Below are 6,019 nucleotides of genomic sequence, written 5' to 3'. Positions count from 1 at the left end.
ATTCCTATCTAAAGTATAACAACTCTTATAGAAGTAAATATTATCCAAATTATTGAAAACCAAAAATAGTGAGTTTAGCTTTATCCTGGGACTTAAGAGGTTTTGAGAAATTGAGGCCTCTCATTTACAACTGTATCTTCCTGAAAGTTGGACAAAATGTTTATATTGATTAACTCTAGGCCAAGTTCGATCTTGGTCATGTGCGGTCAAAAACTAGGTCATTAGGTCAAATCATAGGAAACGCTTGTTAGCACTCTATAGGTCACATTTATGACTGTATATTCATTATACTTAGTCAGAATGTTTATATTGATTAGCTCTAGGCCAAGTTCGAATTTGGGTCATGTGCAGTCAAAAACTAGGTCACCAGGTCAAGTAATAGAAAAAGCATGTTAACACCACATTTATGACTATATGTTCATGGAACTTGATCAGATTGTTATTCTTGATGATCTGTATTGGATCAGATGAGCGATACAGGGCCTTCAGGGCCCTCTTGTTTTTTTTAAATGTTATAGATGTATAATTCAGTTTAAAGACTCATACTTTAAATAATTAAATATTTTCATACTCTCTGCATACATTGTTATATTCAATGATGGAATGGTGCCAACAACATCAACTACATGGAATTTAAACCAAATTTAAACCGTCTCCGTGGCCTAGTGGTTAAGCGTCCGCCTACGGAGCGGGAGGTCGTGGGTTCGATCCCTGGCCGCGTCATACCAAAAGACGTTAAAAATTGGTACAAGTAGCTCCCTTGCCTGGCGCTTGGCATTTAAAGGGTAGTGCTTGGAAAAGTGGTGTACTCAGTACTGGTTTAACCCAGGAAACCTGTACCCCGTGTATCGGTGCTTTACACCGAGCGCGTAAAAGACCCAAGGGGTCTCTTCGAAAAAGAGCTAGGGTATCGCACCCGGACTTCCTTGTATCCCACCACTGTCTCTTCAGCGTGCTGTCCCTTCAGCAAATACAAAGGACCCTGTTGGAAATAAGTGCTTGCACTTTCACGGGTTATCCTTGACCACAAGGTCTAAAGAAATACATACATACAATGTATATTCATTTCAAACTGCTGAGGTGGTCAAACCATTTTCCAGGCTTAAAAATCTAAAATATACACAATGCTGTTTTACATATTAAAATAGTTTAGTACAGGTTAATTGTTAGTCTGGAGATCCTTCCCCTAACACTATCGTTATCGGGTCAGGCACATTCGGAGCTCCTCGGCCATTTTTTTAAAAAACAACGTTGTTTTCGATTAAATGTCCGAGAAGTTCCGAATGGGTCAGGCAAAGACCAATAATGGCGGCGCCCTGTGAACACAACAACAACGACACTATAAGGTTACCATTTATTTAACTTTTGTTGATCTAGCTAATAAATCAACGGCATTTGAACACTCTTAATATATAGAAAATAATGGCACGTTCTACTTTTGGTGATCACGTTTGGAAAGAAATATTTTGACAAAAGTGAAGTTAACGTAATTCGGACGTTGTGTATTTTCGGATGTTTGTCAATGGGAAATGAATGCCGTATTTGACTTCACCTTCTCTTATAAAGACTGATGGTTAAAATGGGAAGTTTGAATGAATAATGGAACAAGTGAATAGAATTATAACACTGTATTTATTGCATGATTTTGTTTGGTCACTTAAAAAATAAATGGAGATGTTGCTAGTTCTGGCTTCCATAACTTTAATGTTGATATTTATTTTTTTGATGTTTACAACACATTAAAGTTATGGCGTAACCCCCATAGTAAAGTCAACCAGAATCAATTGAGTGTGATGATGCAATGCAATCACATGACCATGATGACGTCGTTGGATTCTATTTACAGTATCGGATTCACATTGTTCATTGAGTTAAATCCAATTGAAGTAAGGCTGAAAATACCTTTTGATAAGTAAAAACAATTGATTTATTCCAAATTTGTTATTAGTTATTCACTAATTATTCGAAATAGAAAAATAACAGCAAAATAAACACTACATTTGTGAGTTCAAATGTAGGTCAAATGGGTATTTTCTGAAAATCTTGGTGTCACGTGATTAAATTTGAACACAACTATGACCTAGTTAAGGAATGCTTGTAAAAGGATTAATTAAAATGCTAATTCAACTATCTTTAAAGAGTTTTTTGGTGTTGAAAATGTGTTTGTGAACTACATTTTACTTCATTTACCTGAGGATACAGTTATTTTGTATGTACAATGCATACAAGTGAAATAACAGCGTGACATAAAAATGTCACGAATTCTGGTAGGGTTTGGATATAGTCCAAATAATTGTACGTTGACGGATTTTTTTAGATTTTTGATATGGCAAATCCTTCACGTACAAATTGTTTAGTATCAAAAGTGGGTAGTTGTTCCGATCAGGATTCCGGGTTAAAGCATATAGCGTCTATATAATATCATAAAAACAAGAAATATTACCAGATAATGTTATTTTACATAATTTCCGTACACAAAAAATAAATATCCAACTTATAATTATGAGTTTGACGGCTTTTCTTCATTTCATTCTGTCAAAACATAACGATATATACATGAAGGGCACCTGCAAGGCTTCAGGGCACAGTTTTAAATCGCTCGGAACATTTCGGGCATGGCCGAGTTGTTACGATTGTATAACGAGGTCTTTCTCGAAGCTTTGTCGGAGGAGGCCGAGTTCTTACGATTGTAACGAGTTGTCCCCCTTCGCATAATTGTTGTCAGTGTCAGTCAACTTTCGTTTTGTTGGAAAGGTAAACAACTTGTTTTAATGCATGAAATGCTTGTTTAGTGCAAAATAACATTTCACTTACATGGTAAAATATGAAAATAACTCTTTATGATCAATTTCAACCATAAAATACTTCACTTAAGAGAATTTCAATATTTTTAAAACACCCCCGTTTTTTGCACATTCCCGTTTAGACGTTAGGGATTGGAAGAATCCCGTATAACACGTCTAATATTTTAGACTAGGTTTGGATACGGCGTTCTCTTCAGCGAACAAACCCAAAAAGGTAATATATAATGTGTTCGCTGAAGTTCTTTAGCTAAGATGTTGCATGTTTTAGATTTCACAAGTTTCCTGTTCTGATGTTGGAAGGCGTTTCCTGCTCATTGACATACATTAGGACAAAAATGGTGGTGCCCAATGGCCACTTTAAGGTTACCATTTATTTTATTTTTATTTTCACATGCACCAGTCAATTGTAACCAGGAATAGCCGGGGAACTGGGCCGTGTTTTTACCTTCCAGGTGGTCTTGCAGTGCCGGGGGTTGAATGCGCTTGTTTTGTTTTTCCTAAATATAGTGGGGAATGGACCTTACCTAGGGTTCCTTGGGTGCAGGGGCATTTGGCGGGGAATTTTACGATCAGTTTGTCTCCGCAGGGATGGTATTTTACCAGGGCCTGGCTGAACGTCAAAGTCCCCGCTATTCCCCGGACCTGGGGAGGCCATGGTTACAATTGGCTGGTGCATTATAATTAAACAATGGTATTTGAACACTTTTTATATTAGGAAAAAATGGCACAATTAATTTTTAGTGATTTCATGACTAGACAGAAACAAGAGCCATGTGATTGTGATTTAGGACTAGTAACAATTCCCCCATCTTTATATATCAGCCTGGGAATAATTTTGCCCTTTTGGAAATGATAAGGACCATAGTGCTGTGGCAAACAACACACCCTGCCCCTGTGATCATTTCATTGACCTGGTTTGGTTTAAATTCCCTCTGGATTAATGTCAATATAAAACAGTTCAATGTTTATTTGTTAAGTGTATTAGTGGCAATGGAGAGGTTAACTAATCATACTCTGAATCAGAGCATCCCGAGTTCGACCCCCACCTGGAGTTTTGTTGATAATAGTTCTGGTTATAACCAATAAATGGTTCTTCATTACATACTCAAAGCAGATTTTAAATCTACACATAGGTTCATTGCTAAAAACCACAGTTACCTAGTATTTAGACAGGTTTAGCTTTACTTAACTATCTCATTTGATCAATTGCAATTATAAGGATAGTATGAAATATTAAAAAATGCAACATTTAGGAACAAAGTATTGCTTATTTCGTGCATCGTAACATACTTAAACACATTTCTTATATTATTCACAGACCAAGAGATCAACCTAGGGACCAAATCGCTGGAATGGGATAGTTTTGATACCTCGTCTGGCCAAAACTGTAGTCCAAATACCAGGTAACTGAGCTAAAAGGTTCTACAGAGCTTAATGCTGCGTATGTTACACATTCTTGACCATCATTGATAATTGTGATCTACATAAACTTGTGTCTATATTTTAAATGCAGTTAAATAAATCTAGATACAGAAGGAATCATATAGAACTGTCTGGTGTCGTAATGCACCTTTTACTGATTTCTGAGCACAAATGGAGACTAGATACAACAGGATGATTTAGTTTTCTTGTTTTATTTTAAGGATTATTATAGGACCAGCAGATCTTTTAAGAACTGAACACATTACAGATAAACATGCTTAAAACTATTAGTTAAAATTATTTTCATTTCTCAATTTTTAATCCAGTTCCATGTTGGGGGAAATATTGTCACTCGAGGTTTTATTTGCAACAGAAAACTTTTATGTCACACCAACCTGCTCAGCAGATGATATTAGGATTTTATTTTTAGATCTCGAGATAAGTATCAGCAAAGGTAATTATGAGAAAAACAATGTTTTTACAATGCAGATTGTTATGGAGATGAATTAACATCAAAATATATGTTTACTCAGATTTGAAGCTATTTTTGTTTCAGTTTACGTGTGCCAAGTTCCGAGAGCTCAGTCAGTGAGGCTATGACCATTCCGATCCAGGATAAAATGTAAGATGACCTTCGCAACTGATGTGGCCGAGCAGACACAAAGACACAGACTCAATCTATTTATCTTACAATGTAAAAATTGTTGTCAATAAAAAGCCTTAATCCTTGTTTTGTCTTGTTGTTTGGTAAAGGTAGTTATATCTTCAGTCATCCTGAAGATATATTTGGCCATAGCATTCTGTAGTTGGCCAAGCTTAATGTGTTTATGGTTACCTTTCTCTTCCTTTAACCTCAAGATCTCAAATAAGGAGTCATCTAGTATCCATGGCCAATCTCATTACCAAGTGCGAGTACCAAGTTAGGCTTGAGCATTTATAATTTTATTATTTCAGCCTTCACAAGCGTTGGTCTACTGACAGAATGACCAACATGTGCAAAGTAATGCACAACAACTTGGTCAAACTTGGGCAAAAATATAAAAATAACAAGATGAGGTCACTGACCTTGACAAAATATGCCCATCCTTATTTTATTTCACCAGGTTTGGTGATTAGCGATGTGAAGGAAAATTTAAAGGGTAGACACTTTGAGGATTTTTTTTGCCAATTCAATGGTCATTTCTCTTAGAGTTGGGAATCAGACAGAAAAAATACTATCGATAATTGGTTATTGAAAACGATCAATGATCGGTTATTAATCGATTTTAATTATCTTTGCTCATCATATTTAAGGCAAACAGATACAGTACATGCATCAGTTTTAAGCACCAATGTTCCCTTACAATATTGTTTGTAGATTTCTTTATATAAATAACATTATTTATTCTGAAAGCAACTATCTTTTAGAGTTTAAAAGTAACAATTACAATACAGAACATGAGACCACAGACTCTAATTATTGTCTTTCATTTAGTAGTGTATACATGATGATGTGTAAAATAAACACAAAGAAAGATAACAATTTCTTTTTAAATTAAAATCAGTCAGTATCAAATACAACAAGCAGTTGAATATTCTATATGTTTTACAAGAACAGTTTCTGTTTTACAGGATAAGTTTCTTTCAGAAAAAAACACTAAATTCTTATATGGTTAGAAGTAAACGGTAACTTGTTTTAACAAGAGCTGTCACAGTATGTGACGAATGCCCCCGAATATGACATTGACCTATGAACAAGGTCAGTACATGAAAAGTTGATCTTGCCTTTATATGTCAAATACATATGGCAAGTC

The 6,019-nt window shown here is 35.4% G+C and overlaps 1 long non-coding RNA gene across 1 annotated transcript; it reads left to right on the top strand.

Annotated features, from left to right (window-relative positions):
- The first annotated feature begins 1,210 nt into the window (after positions 1-1,210).
- LOC128234088 (uncharacterized) lies at positions 1,211-4,955 on the top strand. The gene is made up of 4 exons (XR_008260868.1): positions 1,211-1,346; positions 3,073-3,166; positions 4,123-4,207; positions 4,783-4,955. It is a non-coding gene; the product is annotated as an uncharacterized LOC128234088 (long non-coding RNA).
- Positions 4,956-6,019: the final 1,064 nt, after the last annotated feature.

The sequence above is a fragment of the Mya arenaria genome, chromosome 5, assembly GCF_026914265.1.
Source record: "Mya arenaria isolate MELC-2E11 chromosome 5, ASM2691426v1".
NCBI lineage: Eukaryota > Metazoa > Mollusca > Bivalvia > Myida > Myidae > Mya > Mya arenaria.
Note: the sequence above shows the minus strand (reverse complement) of the source record. Positions and strands in the feature narration are given on the sequence as shown.